We start from the raw sequence: 22,064 nt of genomic DNA on the forward strand, positions 1-22,064 counted from the left end.
CGAGTGTTCAAAAATAGAAACTCTCTTTATTGAACAAAACTGGGGGGGGGGGGGATTAACCTCTGGGGAGACTGGGAAAAGGAGGTGGGAGAGGGGAAGAAAAAGGGTGGGAGAGGAGAGGGAGAAACCTGGGAGGAGGGAGCTGGAACGGGGATGCCAGGGGAAGAAGGAGGAGGGGAAGTATAAAACAATGGTACGCCATATCTTCAGTACTGTGTACAGATGTGATCTCCTCACCTCAAAAAAGATATTTCGGCCTTAGAAAGGATTCAGAAAAGGAAAACTACAATAATTAGGGGGTTTGGAATAGTGCCCATATGAAGAGATGCTAAAGAGACTGGGACTTTTCAGCTTAGAAAAGAGGAGACTGAGAGGGGAGATGATAGAGGTCTATAAAATCATGAGTGGTGTTGTGAGGGTGAATAAAGAAAAGTTCATTAGTTTCTATAATTGAAGGACTAGAGGATGCCAAATGAAATGAATGGACAGCAGGTTTAAAACTAATAAGTGAAAGTTCTTCTTCACACAGCACACAGTCAACCTGTGGAACTCCTTGCCACAGGAGTCTGTGAAGGCTACAACTATAAGGGTATGTCTACACTACAAAGTTAGTTCGAACTAACGGACATTAGTTCGAACTAACTTTCATAGGCGCTACACTAGCGCTCCGTTAGTTCAAATTTAATTCGAACTAACGGAGCGCTTAGTTCGAACTAGGTAATCCTCATTCCACGAGGATTAAGCCTAGTTTGAATTTACTAGTTCGAATTAAGGGCTGTGTAGACCCTTAATTCGAACTAGTGGGAGGCTAGCCCTCCCCAGGTTTCCCTGGTGGTCACTCTGGCCAACACCAGGGAAACTCGTCTGCCCCCCTCCCGGCCCCGGACCCCTTAAACGGGCACGGGCTGGCTACAGTGCCCGTGCCAGGTGCAAGCCTGCCAGCACCCAGCTAGCAGACCCTGCACCTGGCACGGCTCGAGCCACCCACCCGATGCCCCCCAGCCCTCCCCCTTTTCCCGGGACCAGGCTGGCGGCTCCCGGGAGCTTGCCCGGGACCGCAAGAGCCGGGCACCTGCCTGGGCTAGTGCGGACATCGTGGACCTCGTCCACGACGTCCGCACTAGGCACAGGAAGGTGGCCGGCTAGGGCAGGAGAGCTGCCAGCCTGGCCACCCAGGAGCAGGTGTGCATGAAAATCAAGGAGGTCCAGTGAGACCCCCGACCCTGAGCCCTGAGCTTACAATGGCCGTCCTGGGTCAGACCAAAGGTCCATCTAGCCCAGTATCCTGTCTGCCGACAGCGGCCAACCCTAGGTACCCTGGAGGGGATGGACCGAAGACAGTGACCAAGCCATTTGTCTCGTGCCATCCCTCTCCAGCCTTCCACAAACCTTGGTCGGGGACACCACTCCTACCCCCTGGCTAATACCACTCCATGGACCCAACCTCCATGACTTGATCTCACTTCCCTTTAAACTCTGTTCCAGTTCTAGCCTTCACAGACTCCTGCAGCAAGGAGCTCCACAGGTTGACTCTTTGCTTTGTGAAGAACAACTTTCTGTTACTAGTTTGAAGCCTGCTACCCATTCCATTGCTTTGGTGTCCTCTAGTCCTTCTTTATGGGAACTAATGAAGAACTTTTCTGGATGCACCCTCTCCACCCAACTCCTGCTTTTATAGACCTCTATCCTGTCCCCCCTCGGTCTCCTCTTTTCTAAGCTGAGAACTCCCAGTCTCTTTAGCCTCTCTTCATATGGGTCCTGTTCCCAACCCCTGATCATTGTAGTTGCCCTCCCCTCTCCCACCTCCTTTTCCCAGTCTCCCCCAGTTTTGTTCAATAAAGACAGATTCTATTTTTGAACACAATTGTCCTTTATTTTGTACATCAAGAAGAGGGGCTAGGGAAGGGTAAGTGGAAGGAGGTGAGGGAAGAATGGGGTACGAGCCCCCAATGGGGAGGACTGGGCTGGCTCTGCGGGCTTCTGGGGGTGGAAGCTCTCCTGCAGCCCTCCAATTGCCCCCTCTCCCCAGATGGCAGCCTGTGGCAAGTGCAGCCGGGCTGATGGCCGAGTGGTGTGATGTGCCCAGTGTGGGCAGTCCGGGCAATCCAAGCCAGGACTGCTTTGCATGTGGGGCACCCCTGAGAACTGTCTGTCTGGGGTGGGGGTCGGGACCCTTTAAGCACAGCCCTCGGCTAGCCTGAGACAGCATCTCCACGCTCTAAGTCCTCCTCTGATGCCCTGCCGGCACTGCTTCTGGCCATCCTTAACCCCGGTTCAGGGTCCACTTAATGTGGACATGCTAGTTCGAATTAGCAAAACGCTAATTCGAACTAGTTTTTTAGTCTGGATGCGTTAGTTCGAATTAGCTTAGTTCGAATTAACTAATTCGAACTAAGTTAGTTCGAATTAATGTTGTAGTGTAGACGTACCCTAACAGAGTTTAAAGAGAAGTTAGATAAAGTCATAGAGGTTGGATACATGGAGTGCTATTAGCCAGGGGGTAGGAATGGTGTCCCTGGCCTCTGTTTGTGGAAGGCTGGAGATGGATGGCACGAGACAAATCGCTTGGTCATTGTTTTCGGTCCATCCCCTCTGGGGTACCTGGTGCTGGGCGGTGTTGGCAGACAGGCTACTGGGCTAGATGGACCTTTGGCCATTCTTATGTTCTTATGTTCTAAGCTCAGGGTTCAGGGTTGGGGGGTCTCAGTGGACCAATTTGATTTTCATGCGAACCTGCCCCTGGGTTCGCATGTGGCCTTTGGTGGCCAGGATGACAGCTATCCTGCACTAAACGGCCACATTCCTGTGCCTAGTGTGGAGGTCGTGGACATTGGAGGCCTCTCCCCCAACCTCGATGAGGTCCACGATCTCCTCACTAGACCAAGCGGGCGCCCGCCTCTTGCAGCCCCGGGCAGGCTCTTGGGAGCCGCCAGCCTGGTCCTGGGAAGAGGCAGAGGGCTGGGTGGCAGCGGGTAACTGACTCATGGTGTGCCAGGTGCAGGGTCTGCTGGCTGGGTGCTGGCAGGCTTGCAACTGGCACGAGCACTGTAGCCAGACCATGCCCATTTAAGGGCTCCGGGGCCGGGAAGGGTGCAGAAAAGTTTCTCTGGTTTGGCCCACAGTGGCCACCAGGGCAACCTGGAAAGGGCTAGCCTCCAACTAGTTCGAATTAAGTGGCTACACAGCCTTAATTCAAACTACTTAATTCAAGATAGGCGTTAGTCCTCGTAGAATGAGGTTTACCTAGTTCGAATTAAGCGCTCCGCTAGTTTGATTTACATTCGTATGTATAGCCGCTATTAAAGTTAATTCGAACTGCAGCAGGTTAGTTGCTACAGCGGCTGTTAGTTCAAATTAACTTTGTAGTGTAGACATACTCTCAGGGTATGTCTACACTACCCCGCTAGTTCGAACTAGCGGGGTAATGTATGCATACCGCACTTGCTAATGAAGCCCGGGATTTGAATTTCCCGGGCTTCATTAGCATAAGCAGGGAGCCGCCATTTTTAAATCCCCGCTGCTTCGAACCCCGTGTAGCCGCGCTACACGGGGTTCGAACTAGGTAGTTCGGACTAGGGTGCCTATTCCGAACTACCGGTACTCCTCGTTTCACGAGGAGTAACGGTAGTTCGGAATAGGACCCTAGTCCGAACTACCTAGTTCGAGCCCCGTGTAGCCGCGCTACACGGGGTTCGAAGCAGCGGGGATTTAAAAATGGCGGCTCCCCGCTTATGCTAATGAAGCCCGGGAAATTCAAATCCCGGGCTTCATTAGCAAGTGCGGTATGCATACATTACCCTCCTAGTTCGAACTAGGAGGGTAGTGTAGACATACCCTCTGTCTCCATAGCCTCCAAGAACTAGCTCTCATCATCCTCAGTAGCTTCAGATAATAAAGTTTCCAATACACTTTACACAATACTCATAAGACTCATTTGAAACATCATTCTTATCAACCAATAATGTCTTTACTAAAGGCTCAATGGTATAATTTGAGAGTGACAGATTTGCTGATGGGTGGGCAAAGGAGGTAACTGACCCAAGGCCTAGCAATTTAAAGGCCCCAGGATTCTGACCACCACAGTGGCACTGGTGGTGGCCAGGGTCCTTGGTCCTTTAAATTGCTGCTGGAGCACCACAGTGTGCGCTCTGGGCAACTTTAAGGGCTGCCTGGGGGAAGGGGAGGTGCAGCGTGCTCTGGGCAGTGCTGAGGGATGGCTGCTCCTAGCCCTGCCCCTTCTAACCAGTTCTTCCTGGAGCATAGACCAACCCCACACAACTTGCCCAGAGATCCAGCAAGTTTTTTCTGGCCCCACTGAGCAGGGCAGAAATGGAGATTATAGAAGTGATTGATTTGACGGGCTACAGAAAAGTCAAGTTTGTTCAAGAGACATGTGTTTCTATTTACATTTTTTAAGTGCACCAGTAACTATAGTATCTGAGTGCCATTTGTCAATATAAGACAGTTATGAACACCAGAGTCACAAACTGACTCATCAACCGCACACCTCATTTAGACCAGGAAGTACCCAATCAGGAAGGCGGCAGCAGCAGGGGGAAAAAGCAAATACAGTGCAGTATCTTGAAAAAAAAAACAAAAAAAAACAGTCAATAGTCCTGTAGGACCTGAGGGTATTTCTACACTACCACCCTAGTTCGAACTAGGGTGGTTAATGTAGGCAACCGAAGTTGCAAATGAAGCCCGGGATTTGAATTTCCCGGGCTTCATTTGCATCTTTCCGGGCGCCGCCATTTTTAAAGCCCCGCTAGTTCGGACTCTGTGCCCGCGGCTACACGCGGCATGGAGTAGGTAGTTCAGATTAGGCTTCCTATTCCGAACTACCATTACTCCTCATGGAACGAAGTGTACCGGTAGTTCGGTATTCTAGGTACCTGGTGCTTAGCTTTTTATGTCATTAGGATATGGAAAGTAGTGACCCATCCAGGTCAGGTCTTTGTTTAAACCTCTATTCAAGCCATCAAACTTGTAAATGAAACCAAGTTCTGCAGTTTTTCTCACCAGGTGACTTTTGAAATTGCTTTGAAGTAATACAGATACTTTGAGATCCATTAGTGAGTTCCCGAGCAACTTGAAATGTTCCCCAACAGGTTTCTGTGTGTTAACAGTTTGAATATTTGATTTGTGTCCATTAATCCTTTGTCATAGAGACTCTCCAGCATGGCAGTGGGGTATTGCTGGCATTTGATGGCATAGATCACATTGGTGGATGTGCAATTATATCAGCCTCTGATGTGGTGGCTTATGTGGTTAAGTCCTGTGATGATATCGCTGGTATAGATGTGTGGAAAGAGTTGGCATCTGAGTGGATTTCAGGAGTGGGTTCCTGGATGAATATGATAGAGATGTACTGGCATGGTTGCTGGAAAGAATTTGTTTGGGGTTAGCGGGTTGTCTGTAGGTGAGGATCAGCCAGTTCCTTGTTAACTGTAAACTACTAAAAGGGGTGGAGTTTTAAAAAATACTTGACAAGGAAAGGAATCTATGTGCTTGTTTAATTTGAATTTAGATGGTTAATTCAACATTTTTCTTCTACATAATAAAATTTCAAAACTATATTAAGTCAATGTTCAGTTGTAAACTTTTGAAAGAACAACCATAACATTTTGGTCTGTGGTATGAACAACCTCCATTCATAACCGAGAGGTTCTACTGCGAATCCAGGTGAGGTTTGGAATTGCTGTCACCAGAATGCTGTGTGGTTACCCAAACAATTTCCTGAGGTACCTTCCAGGATTAAATAGTGCACTTGACCAATAAAAGGGCTTCAGAGTGCTGTCTCTCTTGTTACACTGAGGATGCTTAAGCCTAGATTTGCAATCTGATTACTACTAATTAATTAATTAAAACCTCAGTGGAAGTTGCAGATACCACCAAACCTCATCTATCATAGGTGTTTGTTGATTAACATGCCGCAGAGAAATAAACACGTTATGCAATTTAAAGGGGCCAAACCATATATTGTAAAAATTTAAAAGGTACAACAAGAAAATAGGTGAACACTCTTAATATCCCAACCCAAGAAGCAATAGGAGGATAGAAAAGTACCCCACAAACACAAGGTATTACACAGACAATAATTACAATTCCTGTCGTCGACGATGGACGGTGATGCACCTGTCTCTCAAGCCTTTGGCTAATTAAAGCCTCTAGCGAGAGACTAGGAGGCGATCCCTCGCAGCGATGTCCTCTGCGGTGCTCTCGACCTCAAGCGTTAGGCTCCTTCCAAGCCCTTGGCGAGGAACAGAGAGGCGGTCCCTCGTAGACCCTGGGGACGGGTGGAATGCAGGCAGGTGGTGAAGTCCTCCTCCGGGGCCTTCCGTTCCTGGACGCAGGATTCACTGCTGGTAAGTTGCCTGGCGCTGGCCTTCGGGTTGATTCCGCTCTTCAGCTGGAACTGGTGATAGACGAGCTACTCCTGTTCCCAGACTGGATACACAAAATCCCTAGCTAAACTAACACGACGCCTCCCGTCACGATATAATACCCCGGCCGCTTGAGCGTAGAACTGACGCACTATACTAATGGACAGACTCGATGACGAACCTCTAACTAACCTAGCTACCTATAGACATGGACAGGGGATAGGGTGGAACGCTGCAGAAGAAGCGAACAGCAAACAACAAACAAGCGGGAAAGGTTAACCAGAACTTAAGTAGTCTATCCTCATGAATATTTATGAGCTGTAGCTTTAAACTCATTGGACCTTGTTTGGGTAACCAAAGGTCTCTGATTCGATGCCTGAATAAACAGCTCCTAACTGTCTGGGATGAGTGTACTGTGTGCAGCAGCACGTGGTGACATGTGCAGCTACCTGCGTGCTGTGTGCAGCAGCACATGGTGACGTGTGCAACAGACACTAGAACCATCTAAGCAGATATTCATGACAGTTATTACATATTCAGTGTCACTGCTCATGCATATTGATGAGAAGGCGGGGACCCCGTTACACTCTGGACTCTTGAGGTGGTACCCCCCAACATGCCTAATCTCTATTATTCTTGTTAGATGTGACTGTGTGTGCTTTCCCAGTAGTAATGTGGAAATGTAAGCTGTCCCAGTCTCAACAAATGGAGGCTTTAGAGCTTTTCCTCTGATGCCAGGCCTGGTTTGTCTTGATGAAACTTTTTTTACCAAAACAGGATCATTGACATGGATAGCAGTTTTGCAGGAATTCTCTTCAAAATTATAGCTCTCCCAATCAATGAGGCAGTATAGTTTCCCCTTTGTAATTTGGAGTTGAGAAAAGCATGGACTGGATATTCTTCATGCCCTTGGACCCAGGCTGACAGGGACAGCTGTTGGGACCTATCAGGAAAGAAGCCAGCTCTGTAAGATTCAGGAGGAATAAATGGAAACAGAATGCACACTAAGGGATTGAGGGAGCTTCAGTCTGAAGGTGATAGAGTTGATGTGCTGATGAGAGTGATGGTCTGGTGCTCTGCCTTGTGGGATGGACCATTTGTATGGAGGTGTTTTGCTGCAAGTTGAATACTTTGGCGCACAGTGATGGATAGACCATCCTGGTGTTGATGGTCCTTAGCCCTTTTCCGCATCTTCAACATGGCCTTTAAGCTCTCTCTCAATTTGATGAATTTATTGGATCTAGTTAGAGACTGCTGGATTTGTAGAGGCTGCTGACAAGGGTATGTGGAGCCAGTAATTTGCAAAAAAAGAGAATCTGCCTAATCACTAAAGCACCATAAGCATTGATAAGGCTACACTGTCCTTTATAATAAAGCTCCTTTACACTACTCTGGAAATGTAACGGAGCCTTAAAACTTTTAAACCTGCTTTATACTCCTGGATTAGAGGACCTTGAATTTGCTGATAACCTTGTGCTGCTCTCCATATGCATCGTCATATGCAAGAGAAGACAAATAGACTCTGCACCTTCAGAAAGCAGGTCAGATTAAGAGTTAGCCAGAAGAAGACAGAAGTCATGACCCTAAATATTGAGGCAACGGCATCAGTTAAGATCTATGGCCATGACCTACATGGCACAGAGAGCTTTACATACTTGGGTAGTATTATCAGGCACGACGGAGGCATTAGAAGTGATATCCAGAGCAGACTTAGTAAAGCCAGAAATGTCTTCATGAGTCTGAATGCTGTATGGAAGTCATCACAGTACAGCATCAATACCAAACTGAAGTTTTATCAGAGCTGAGTTTTATCAAAACTATTATATGGCCAGAATGCTGGAGGATGACAGAATATGACTTCGATAAATTGTTGACTTTTCACACCAGAAGTCTTCAGAGAAGCCTCTGTATTTTTTGGCCAAGAATAATATCAAATCAGGACCTGCTTGCATGGTGCAAACAAGATGACGTGGTTACTTACTATCATTATGAAAAGATGCTGGAGATGATTGGACACGTGCTCAGGAAAGATGGAAGCTCCAACACAAAGATTGCTGTGCACTGGACCCCTGAAGGGAAGCAGAAATGAGGATGACCCAAGACAACATGGCGCTAGATCACTGAAGTAGAAATGAAGAGCATGAATTACACTTGGGGCACTATTGAGAGGCTGGCCAGAGACAGACAGAAGTGGAGGACCTTTGTTGCTGCCTATAGGCCAGTGGGCATGAAGGGCAATGATATATTTTTTTTCTTTTTCTCTCTCTCTCCCTCCCTCCCTCTCTCTCTACAATGGGAACAATTCACTAAGGAGACAGGCTGCTACTTTCTGTTCTGCTTAAGGGAATAGAGCCTGCTCCACACATAACTCTTCAGAAACACACCAAATATCCACCCTTCCACACTGAGTGTGCTGCAATAGTGAGAAAGAAAGACAGTGTCCTTCTCTCTGTCTCATATGCATGACTGCCCAGACTCACTCCCCTCCCCCAACTCCAGCGGTGATTTATATCTCCACCAATTGCTTTGGGTGTCCAAACTTGCCTTCCTGTACTATCAGGGAGGGGGAGCATGACTGCTGTTGTGGCTTCCTTTTTCTTCCTCATCAGAAGTCATTTTTCTGTGGGGAAGCAAAGAAATCTGCAGGGGCCATGAATTCTGCACAAACGCAATGACACAAAATTCCCCCAGTATTCAAGATATGTGAGGCCAAGAATCATTTTGAACTGCAGCATATCTGGATGACCATTAAGTATTGCCTTTAAAGAGTTTTGTTTCCTGCATCACTGGCCCTGTCAACAGAAGTGACCCATCTATCATCCCTACGAGAATTGATGTAGGCTTTAAACAGACGGGGGTTTGTAACAAAAAAGCAGCTTTAGCATCTATGAAATTCTTAACTAGTCCCTGAAACAATTAGGGCCAACTAAGGGAGAATCTGCTCTTTTCAGAGAAGCAAAATCTTCTGCTGAGCAGAAAACAGGCAAGTAAAGGACTAAAAAAAAAAAAACCTTGAAAAAGCTTAAGTATTCATTTTAACCCTCAAGCTACATCTACACTGCAGAGTTTTTGTACAAAAACTCATGGCGCATCCACATCTCAAGCATGTTTTTGAGCAAGAAAATTTATGGTAAATTGACTGAATAGAGGGGCTTTTGCGGTATAGGTAGTCCTTTTTCTACAAGGAATAACTCCTTTTTGCACAAGAGCTATTGTGCAAAAGGGTGTATGTGAATGGGCAGCAGGGTTTTTGTGTGTGTAAAAAACAGCCTATCAAAAGAAGCACAGGTGCCCTGGTGGCCATTCTGTTAATGGCAATCAGAGCTTTCTTGTAAGTGAGTGTCCATGCAGTCTGGATGCTCTCTTGCTCAAAAGTGCATCACTTTTCCAGTCCGCTTTTGCAGTGTGGACACACTCTTTGCAAGGCGTTTTTGTGGAAGATCTCTTCCGCAAAAAGCTTCTTGCACAAGAAGCCTGCAGGGTAGATGGCGCCTCAGTTTAAAAAAGTGACAAATGAATTCAGCTATACATTTTTTTAAATCCATTACTATTTTTGGTAGATCCTGAGTACAGAACATGCTCGTTGTCACAGAGCATGGCTAAGAACACAACAATACCTTTGCCTCTGCTATCACAAAGCCAAAACCACAAAGGATTATTCACTACAAAGTATAACTGAATCATTTATACAGGTTAGTATGCATTTGGATGAGCTATTGTGAAGTTTGTACTCACTTCAGTACTTCTTCTGTCATTTCATTATTCAGGAGTGTCAGAGGTATCACAGAGATTGTATCCAGGTCATTAATGTAAGGCCCCTAATTGTGTAATTCACACAATGAGGGAATTTCAGTAGCGGAATACATTTTTAATGTATCTTTTTAAATCTGGTCTATATTCAGTATCTACACTAGCTTACATTTCTCAACAAATATGTATGAATTTTATATAGATTGATGTTTTACTAAGTTTCAGTATTTTTTACATGATTCAGACAGAAGTTTATTTTATAAGAGCTGGATGCAAATCAGATTTTGAGTTGCTGCATATCTTCCTTCTTTACTTCCAACGAGTTCTGCTTTATTCAAGCAGATGGGCTCCATATTTTGTTTCACCTCCCCCCACCTCGTGAGGAACATATCCCTATAGAAGGACTTACCTCTTCCCCAACATATTATGGAGCCTCCAGTGAATCTCTTGAAAACATTTTCACGTTTTATGTGAAGGACCCCTACTAGTTCTCTAACTGCTATGACATGTAAATCAGTCTTTTAAAATGCCATGGTGCATTTAATTACTGTCTTGCTGGTATCATGTGTTTCATTTTACCAGTGTTAAACAATAAAAACATGTTTATAAAGGGATCATTGCAAAAGGATTTTAGTAGGTATCTGCTAGCATTTCAAAATGGCATAGTTATAATCATCTCTCAAAGGCCTGTGTCTATCTAAGGTTAGCAGGAAATTGCAACAGTCTAATTAGCATCATGAATCACTATTGAGCCATCTGTTATCTGGAGGCAATGCCTGAAACTGAATCATTGAGTACTGTGAGAAGAGTCCAGATACCTTTTTGTCACCTCATTTATGGGGATGATAGCAGTAATATTGCAAACAAAGTGCATGCTCAAGGGATGACTATTTTTCTTCTATAAGCACCCATCTATTGTGAAGGGCATACAGTTTAGAAATGCAATGTGTCAGATCACTGAATCATAATACTGATATTTCACATTTGTTTTTTCCATGTGTAGTAAGAAAAAGTGGAAATGACAGTCCATGCAAAACTCAGATGCAGTAAATGGAAGTTTTGACAAATTTGTTTTTTACTTCAGTTCACATGAGTTAGTAGTTCCTGTGTTATAGACAGGAGGAAGGCATATGTATAAGTGCATAATCACATGCACACACACACACTCACAAGCCAAAACTTACGACAATTAACATTGCATCTTGATACTCAATATTGTACAGCCATGGAAATAGAGAGAAACACATATGCATGGCTGTCTCCCTTCATATTGCTTACAATGCTGTTGATAAGAAGGAATTCATAGTTTTGGTGAATAATAATAGTAATTGTGACAGAGTCAGGCTTGAGGGCAATAGGAGAATGTTAGAGGGAAAATATATTAGTTCTAGATTCAATAAATCTCTATTCCCAGTGTAGACTAACAGAGGCTAATTCAGAACAAACAGGAACCTGCTAAAATCAGTCAGAACAATCAGGCCAGTTATAATACCTGAAACCAGTTAGGAGCCTTCCAGACTCAAGGGGGTCAGAACACTTGGAGGTCAGTTAAAAACCAGTTGAGGATGGTTAAAAAAAGCTTCCCTTCTGGATTTTTTTTAAGTTTGTGAGGAAGAAGCTGCTGAGAGAAAGTGTGGTGGAATATCTGGGAGAAGAAAGTACAAGCAGGTACCAGGAGGAAGAGCTGCTGAGGAAGGCTGTGAGGAAGAGGCCCAGGGATTTATAGTTATCATGCAGCTATTACTAGAAATATTACAGACAGCTGCTATTACAAGGTCCTTGGGCTGGAACCTGGAGTTTAGGTTGGACCCTGATCCACCCCTACCCAGCAACCAACTCTCCATTTCAGTACTAGAGAGACTGGTATCGGTACAAGGGTTTCTTCTGCTCTGTTCCATTGGGTTGGGCCACAATGGCCCCATCTACATGGGGCTTTTTATTGGCAAAACCTCTTCTGCAAAAAGAATCAGAAGAAGATATGCAAATGCAAGCATGGTTTGCATATCCTTTTCCACAAAAAAATGGCAGTGTAGCCATAGCCAAATACTATAAAGTTTGGTTTCCCCTCTTTTCCCCATGCTGGCCAATGATTATTGTATCTCCACAAACAGCAAGCTGGTATCTAAATTGAAGGCTGCTGTGAACCTCTGAGGCAAGTCACCTGCCTGAAAGTGCTGAGCCTACCAAGATTAAGTAAGAGTTTTGTCACATAATGCATTGCCTAGAAATATAAACAGCAGATAGAGGAGGTGATACCTGAACTCCTCTCTTTTCTTTCCTAGCTCAAGGAATTGTCCTTTAGACTACCTGACACTCAGTGTCTTTCTCCCATCCTCCCCTTCCCCTATAAGTAAGTGGAAGTGCTTGTGTCATGGCAGATGTGTTGTCATCAAGTTCAGGTTGATGCATATTTTTTCCATATAGCTAAAAAATGCTTTAAAGATATACAGTACCAGAGCATAACTGATATTCTAGATATTGGCCAATGAGTAGCAAAATGGGGTATAGAAATCCTGCAAGCATAACAAACAGTTAAGGAGTTAAAAAATGTTAGATTTCTTTTGTTCCTGGTCAAGCTGTTTGTTTGAACTCTTTGGGTGACCTGTTGCTGTTACAATTATAAAAGCTTTAAGGTATACTCAGCAGTAGTGTTTTAGAAACATCAACATATTTTGTGAAATAAGTTCTGTCCCAGGCATGGAAACACCTAGCTATTGCTTTGAGTTGGTTATCTGGAGTCCCCATGGCAAAACATAACATCTCCTGGGGTATCCCATTCCTTTTTCTCCTCTGAATAACTAACAAAAATTGAAACATTAAAAAGCCCAACTAATATATGTTAACCCCCAGTTATACAAAGACCATAGAAAGTCAGAACCCAGCCACATTTTTTATTAGTTTTATCTTGTGTTAAGCATTTGACAAAGCAATGAGACATCACAGAAACTAGCACTTGGAAGTAACTGGGATGCCACGATAAATATCAATTGCCATTTCTACTAAGCCATTTCCAGCAGTAATTCAAGGAATGATAGTGCAGTGCCACTAATGCAATGTTTTTGGTTTTGTAAACATTCCTGATCGTATTGTTTTATTTTTCTCCTGAGAATGTGTGAGCATAGCAAGATTCTTTGCAGGCAACTTTTGGTCCAAGCTTCATGCATTTACCCTGACTGGGAATCAAGATTAGATTTTGCTAGGGCATTTGTAACCACATAAAAATTGCAAAATGAGCAACAGATACAATGTTTGTTAAAAAAAAAAATCACATCATGCTTCAGTTAATTTTAATTTATGATTGTGCTACAATGTGAGATTATTCATAACGTAGATTTGTGCTTTCCTGCTTTGCAGTAGTACACATATGCTGGTGGTAAAGGGGTCATTTATTAAAACAATTTCTTAAAAGCTGGAAATACTCATAAATAGTAGTTAATTATTGGGGTTATTAGGATGAAAGAGCAAAATAATTCAGAAGAGTTTGAGGACGACAACACAACTATGTTCTTTATATTCTCTTTAACAGGAAGCTTTAGCAGGTAAAATAGCTAAAAAGTTTCCTCTTCTTTTCCTGATCATCCCTTTTGGATGATAATTCAAGACAGTGCTTGATTAACTATATGCTTAACTATAATGCTTAATTATATGTGTTTTCTTAAAATCCCACTGGATTTCAATGCTTAACTGTACTCCTTAATATGGATGCATTCCTGAACTGGAGCTTCTGTGTTTTCACCTGAAGACTGTGGCAGCAGACTACATGATTAGAAGACAAATTTTTGTAGAGGTGGATGAGTGGTGCAAAAATATATTCACTTGCATAAATAATAGAGTGACTATCCATCCCACCTTTATCAGTACTGGCGTGTATTTAAGATGTCTTCCAGGCATTTAAAAAAGGGGCTCAATGTCCCCTATTTGCATACCCTCTGCATGTCCTTGAGTTATCCAGTTGGCGCAGCCACAGCAATCTCCTATTTGTGGCTGGCGGTAAAGCAGGCACCAACACATGGTATGAGGAGTCAGGTAGGGAGCCAAAGGAGAAACCAGATAGTAGCTTCCCTCCTTATGCAACATAAAGAAGGGAGGAAGTCTGCCAGCCTTTCAGGACTATGGGGCTGAAGCCCTGACAGGTGGTGCCCCACCCCCAGACTAAAGCCCTTTTCTCAAGAGCCCCCATCCCTGGCTGCAGTCCCGTTCCCAGGTGGCCCTGGCCACAAGGCTGAAACCTTTTGCTGCCTCGAGGCTCAGGTCTGTTCCCAGGCACCTCTTGCTGCAGGACTGAAGCTTAACCCCCATCCCAATTCCATTTTCCCCCTCTTTGAGCTAGCAGCCCCCTCTTTGAGCTAAAGCCCCCTCCTGGTGTCCTGTATTGAGCATAGGGAAGTACGGTTACCGTAATAAACAAGCCATGGATTTCATCAGTGTTCGTGTTTCTGGCTTGCATGAACATTCAGATAAGCAAATTCTTGGCTACATAGTTGTTCATGGTAAAAGTGTCCTGAATACTCAGACAAATGTAGATTTGCCATGAGTATTCAGTTAGCATTCTTAAAGATTCTTTGCATTTGGAAGTAATCCACTACTAGAATAGAAATATCAAGTGACCAGAATTGGTCCAACACTTTAAATGTGGAAAAACAACTAGCTCTCGGACTAGCACAAATAGTAAATCATGAATTTTGAATATTCAAAGCAATAATCATGGTAAATAGATCATGAGTAAATCACAGCTAACATATTTGATCAGACCATTTGTTTAATAATATTTCAGTGTTCAAAACAAACACATTTGTAGAAATAAAATTGTAGAAGTTGTGTATAATTAGCAAATGGAAAAGGGGTCTAAACTGGTCAAATATCTTGTTTGCTGCAAATAGTTCACCCAGCTCCAACCTTACTCTCATGGAGTAGTTCCATTTCTTTGGTCTCAAAATCATTATTATTTTTCTGGCAAAGTGTCTAATACTTGCCATGAACATCTCAGGGCTATTTAATGAAAAATTCAGCACTGTGTTGCTTGGTTATTTCAAACCCAGCATCACTCCAGCCATAACATGCCAGTTCTGTCTAAAGCTTGTCGGCTTGCCAACTACCCTCCCCTTCATCTTTCAGACTGCTCTCTACTCAGTCCTCTCTCCTTAGTACTTTTTCTATCGTCTCCATTTACAATTGTTTGTTTTATTTTTTTAAAGCCCTTTGGAATTGCTCTTCAAGTTTCTGCTACAAGCAGTACCAGTGATCTTGCAAATCACTTTGTAAAACTCATCTTAACGAGCAGACACTTTCATCTACCTCTGATCATCAGTTTTATTTTATCTTCTCCCACTTGGGTACATGAACAATAAAGAAAACAAGAAAAATAGGAAACAGAAGAGCTTATAAAATCAGTTCTGCATGAACAAGTTAAACTAATGCTTTCCTAAAACAGTTTTTCTGTTCTATTGTCTCACACATGCTTCACTTCCCACTTACCAATGTTTGTCATTTTTCACTTTACTCTCGCTCTTCTATCATTGCAGTAGGGATCCCTATAAATAAATATGCTCTGGTCTGCCCTTCACATCAATGATGCTATATAATATTAAAAATCATCTGCAAAATAGAACATCTCAAAGTTGGGACTCTTTGGTCCAGCAACATCTGTGGTCCAGCCGGATCTTGAATGTTGCTGGACCAGAGAGCCCTGGCAGGTGAGAGTGGAGACCAGCTGGGAGTCCAGTGGCTGGGAGCCCCAACCTGGGGCTGGGCAGCTGAAGCGAGGGTTGGTGGCAGGGGGGCCAGTGGCATCTGAAAACCCCCAGACCAGGCCAGAGGCTAGGAAGCCCTGGGCCGGACTGGGGGCAGAGGGGATGGCAGTGGGTGGGAGCCCTGGGCTGGGCCAGCAGCAACTGGGAAACCCCAGGCCTGGCTGGAAGCTAGGAAGCCCTGGGTCTGGCTGGCAGCAGAGGAGCCAGAAGTGTCTGAGAAACCACAACCCCAGAGGCAAGGGGACCAGGGTGGGGTGCCCTGCCAGACCAGGAGCAGAGCCCAGTGGCCAAGGCTGGTGGCCACGAGCAGGCCAAGAGTCTGGAGGGGACCCCAGGAGCAGGACCAGCCACCATGGCCAACAAGGGAGCCAGCAGGCCAGCGGCCAGCAAGCCAGCACCTTCCCTGGTGCAGCAAACTACCTCAAGTCCTGAGGGTGCCCAATCAGGGACGTCCAATCTGTTTTCTTATCTCTAATGTAGAAATAATAGTGTTAACAAATCAATATGTCCCAAAGCAGTCTAATATTCTGAAGAAGGCTGAGCAATTTCAATGTATTCATTAAGGCAGTGTCCTTGAGAGAGTTTAGCAGAGATACGGGAATTTAGATTTGAGCAGGATCAAGTCTCAGTTTTTTTTATAGAACTTGGCTTAGTAGCTTGCTTTAAAAAGTATCACTTAACACCAAATGGGACCGAAATATATATTTTAGGAATAAACACTTTGGAATAAACAGTTTAGAATAGTGTTTTGTTAAATGGAATTTAAGACCTACTTGTTAAAGTTAGCGCTCTCAGGAAGTGTGATAAGGTACACCAATCCCACACTGGCAAAGCAAGGGTTAAAGAACAGTTCATGGCCAAACAAACCATGCTCCACCTCATTCCTGCTGGGCTCCCAGAGGAGTGAATATTCAAAAGGGAGCAGCTGAGATCAGTCTGGGCTGATCCTGAGAGCAAACCACTGAGACTTCAAGCCACCAAGGTCGAGCCACCTTGCTGTACCATGGGAGAGAATTTTCTTAAAATATTGACAACCACCATTTTTTATGTAATGATACTCTGGCCAGCTGTGCTGCACTGCTCTGACACCTGTACTAAGCAAGTCAGCATCTCTCAGAATTGTACTTCTTTATTCTCCCCAGTTGATTATGTAGCCATTTTACTTTGGTTAATGAATTTCCCCCAAAGGGGACTCCTTGAATGTCGTTGGGTATGGTTCTGGTGTATGATCTGCTTCTAAGTGTTCTGCAAATGAATTATGACCTGGTTCATAGCTTATATCTTCCCGTGTTTTCAGCAGATGCTCTCACAGGTTATGAATAAGGATTAATAAATCACACTTGTACTCTCATTCTCAACCCATTGGGATGTGAGCAGGCCTAAACCTTATCAAGCACCACGTGTCTTTCTTATTCAGGTCTTTCTCTTCATTCCCTCAGATTAATCAGCAGAAGCAGGTCATTCTCTCTCTGAGGAAAAATACAGGACTATGTAGCACTTTAAAGACTAACAAGATGGTTTATTAGATGATGAGCTTTCATGGGCCAGACCCACTTCCTCAGAAAGCTCATCATCTAATAAACCATCTTGTTAGTCTTTAAAGTGCCACATAGTCCTGTATGTTGCTTCAGCTACACCAGACTAACACGGCTACATTTCTATCACTATTCTCTCTGAGGAAGCAGTCTCTGTAGCGGCAAAGGAGTCCAGGAATAGGGAAATCTTCCCTCTCCAATTCATCAGGCAGGGATGGATTAAGAAAGGGGCTTTAGGGGCTGTAACTGAGGGCTCCTGGCTATAGGGAGCTCTGCAAAAAAGATCTCCCAACAGCCAAAAGTGTAAATCTGTTTGCTGGGCTGAGCCGCAGTAGTTAAAGCTCCTGCTTTCTGGCTCTACCTGATGAGTGGGGGAGGGGAAGTGGCTATGCCTGCGTACTTTGCTTGCCTGCAGTATCTGCCTCCACAGCTTCCATTGCCCAGGAGTCGTAGCCAGTGATTGCTGTGGGGAGCAGTGCCTGCAGGTGAGCAGGGGGCAGTGCTCAGAACCATCTGCCCCCTCTCCTCCATGGGGCTTTCACCACCAAAAAGGAGTTGTCCTGAGTACTAGCTCCACACCTCAACCCTCTGCCCCAGCTCTGAGCCCTCCTGTACCTTTACCACTTCCCAGACCACTTAGCCCACTCTCTACGCTAGCCCTGAACCCTCTCCTCCACCCTAAATCCCACTGAGACCTTGCACCCCCACCGCCAACTCCTGAGGCCCTGAGCCTGCTCGCACACCAAATCCCCTGCTTAAACCCACAGCCTTCTCCCACACTCTGATATCCTCATTTTGGCTTCACCCTGGAGCTTTAGAGGGGCCACAAAATTTAATTATCAGCCAAAGGAATCCAAGGGGTTCTTTCCTCTCCCTAGGAGGGAAAGATGAATTTGAAGGTACTTATTTCTTTTACATGTATGATTCGGGAGGAGAAGGGCCCTAGCAACACAGACCATCAGCTCTCAGAGACTGAGGGCACACAGTGACTAGAGCACTGCCTTTATATGCTCTTCTGGAATTACAAACTATCTAGTTGTTGTCCTAAAAGATGGTCAGAATTAAGGGCCTAATCCCACACACTATTGATGCACACTCTTAACTTGAAGCATACTGAGTAGCCTTACTATAGCCCAGGAGCCTACTCATGCTTGAAGTTAAGCAAGGTCACACGCTCGGATGGATCAGGGTTTATGTCGATATGATTAACAAGAGTCAGCTTCCAGTTATGGATGAAGAGATAAACCATTGCTCTGTAGTAAAACTAAAGGGATATAATACAGTCATTTCAAACTGCAATATATCAAACTGCACTACAGAACTTGTAGTGCATGGTAACAGAGACCACACTGTCAGTGAATGGGTAGTAAGCTACTGTTCTATAGATTCATACCCTGACTTGCCCCCACTAACTCATTGTACAGACATGCCTTCTGGCAACAGATTAATTTTCCTAAAGCTCTTCCTCTGGAGCAAGTAGTGCAGTTTGGAAAATGCTGCAGTGATTGAGGTATATTTATTTAGATTTTTACTGCTGCCATATGCTCCAGGCACATTTCATAACCCATACTTAAGCTATATCCAACACACTTGAAAAAGAATGTAGTTCAGAAATGGTTGGAAAGTAGGGTTGGAGAGAAAAAAAATCTTAAAATTTTACAGTAATTAAACATTTTAGTCTCAGCATGAAGACTTTGTGCATATACAATCTTGCTTGCTACCAACACAGGAACATAAACCCATCTTGTTTGGGAGAAGAGAAATGAAGTGAATTCCACAATGCAAATGTGGGCACTAGAGCTACAATGTGGCACTAGAGACAGGTGCACGAGTGCTTTTTCTATTCTAAAATCAGCTCTGTGTTTGGAATGCTTATTTGAATGCCAAGAAGCCCCCATTTCCTGTTACCGGATGACTGCGGAGGGATGGAAAGAAGAGAAGGCACACACATCATCTTTAGACCAACTTCCTCCCCTACTCCTCTGAATCTAGACTCATATGCACAGGCACCCTGCTTTAGAAATTCCCTTGAAGAACTTAAAATGAGAGAGTCATTTAATGTGCAAAAACAATTTGGTTGAGGCTACCAACTTATCAACAAAAATGCTACTTTTTCGTATGTGATCACAAAAGGTGCTCTTTTTTTTATAGCGCTCTTGTAACACTCCACAACTAAGGGCATAACTGTAGGGAATAATTCCGGACACACTGGGTGCAGGTGAAAACAAGCAGAGGATTTATCGGTTCACATAGCTGGTGGAGAACCCATCAGGGGTTAACCTGGTGAGCAGTGACTTAACCAAAACATACATTAGGTTATATAGGCAGCAGATGGGTGGAGGGGAAGTGATTTGATAGGTCTAGTGGCAGAAATGAGATAAGCACATAAGCCAATGAAATATAAAGGTTACATAGGATCCCCGCCCATCGCTAATTAAACATATTATCACTAATACAAATAATTATTCCTAACAAGCTAAATAAGCCAACATAAAAAAAGCCATGTTGATGGTCATTTTGTTGGCTGGAAATATAATGCATCTATTGTGGGGGCGGTATTGCCTTGGCGCGATATTTGTGATCAAAGCTTATTTTCTAGGAATAAAGCAGACAATGAAAAACAAATCCCGCATGGTTGTTTGGTACCAGCCTTACCAAAGTGAGGCCCTTTTGGAATGTGGTTGCCAGGTCGACCAGGGTCAAGTTAACTGCTGTGCTGTATTCCTAGGCTTGTCTAATGATTTAGGATTTGAGTTCTCAATTCTCATCAAGATACCATGGACTGCCTCAGTTTACCTCTACAATGTCTACACTAGGAAATGATTTCAAAATAACTTATTTCAAAATAGTAACTTCCAAAATAACTATTTCAAAATTGTGCATCCACATTATAGGGAAGCCTCAAAATTAGTCCGAGGCAGGCTCCCTCAATGTGGACATGCTACTTTGAGTTAGAGCCCAGGAAGCACTAGGAGTAATTACTTTGAATGACTCCGGGAAGTAGTTATTTCAAAATAGCAGTAATGGAGCATCCATACTACTGCTATTTCGAAATAATTATTTTGAAATAACCATATATTCCAAAAGGTTACTATTTTGAAATAACCAGACCATTATTTCAAAATAATGGGTTTGGTAGTGTGGACACTCTGCTTGTTATTTTGAAATAAGGGGAGTTATTTTGAAAAATCTCCCTAGTATAGACCAGGACAAACTGACCTTCAAAGACGACTAAAGGAGGCTAGGTGGTAAAAATGTTTTGCCAACTAAAAGGTTACATGCACCAAAGGAATGCTTCCTGTACAGTGAGGGTAAACTTATGGATCCTCATGGATCCTCTGCACTGTCAGAATAAAGCAGAACCCAAGTCATAGACCAATATATGTCCCCAAACATCCAGCTAAAACAAAACCTGAAATTATTCCTATGAATACATATTTTTGTTCATTTGTTTGGTACATTGTTCCATTTTAGGTAGACCTTGGAAAGTCCTGTTTGAAAACATAGTCCCCAGAGCTTTTATGACAAATAAAAAATATTGTGGGGGAAAAAGTTGTCAAAGCTAAAGAATGTTCAGTGCTGCTCTCGGAATTCACTTGCTTCAATAGACATCCCAAATGAATGCTGTATAAAACAAAATATTGCATTTGCTAAAATAAATACACATTAAAATGAACATAGCTACAGATGGCTTCAGTGCTTAGAGAAATAAATAGAGCTCAGACTGAAATAAATGTAAGACATTGAAAGAAGCATACAATTGTTTTACAGAACATGATAAAATGAATACAGTGCCATTTAAAACTGATTGACAGGTAATGAACTATAAAATCTATATTGAAATGGAAATGACAGAAAAAGAATAGCACAAGGCATCAACCCTATCGTCATAAACAGGGCTGAAAGATAGAACATTTTCTAAGACAACAGCTCACCAAAATTAAGCAAATTAAAGACTGATGAAAAATTTATGTGCTCTGATTGAATTAACCAGTTGCTGAGAGAGAGAGAGAGAGAGAGAGAAGCATTTCAATTTAACATGATTATTAGATGGATGCTTCTGCTCATATCAAACTTGATGCACATGAAAAAGAAAATGGAACATCAGTAAGACAAAGTACATTCTTGTGCATCTGGGCTTTCCTTAGTTCTAACAACATGTGTTAGCCATCTAGTATACATTGCAAGTTTGATAGTGTTTACTACATTAAGTGCCTATTTTTTTCCAATTTTCAGATTCAAGAGTTGATTTTATTCTGCATCTGCTTTGAACTACCTTGTAATCATGTCCTTTACCCAACATGCTTTGCAAATAGAATCCACAGAGTAAAATTCAAACTCTCCACTTCCACATTTAGTTTTATTAACATTAAAATTAACATCAAACTTCTTCCCAGGTTTGGCCAATTGTACAGTTCTTCTTTTAAGGCAAATCAGCCCACACTCATCATCTTCTCTTACATGAGATCTTCTCATACTGTTTATAACTAGGTGGGATAACTTCACCTCCTTCACTGGGTCAGCATAATTCACTTACCTATGCACAGGGTATTTTCTCTTCCCCAAGAGGCCCTCACTCACCAGGAGCATTTTCTCTCCCCCCTCAACCCTCTTCCCGCTACTGGGGGCCTTTTCCCCCCATTCTG

This window comes from Pelodiscus sinensis, chromosome 1 (genome assembly GCF_049634645.1).
Source record: "Pelodiscus sinensis isolate JC-2024 chromosome 1, ASM4963464v1, whole genome shotgun sequence".
NCBI lineage: Eukaryota > Metazoa > Chordata > Testudines > Trionychidae > Pelodiscus > Pelodiscus sinensis.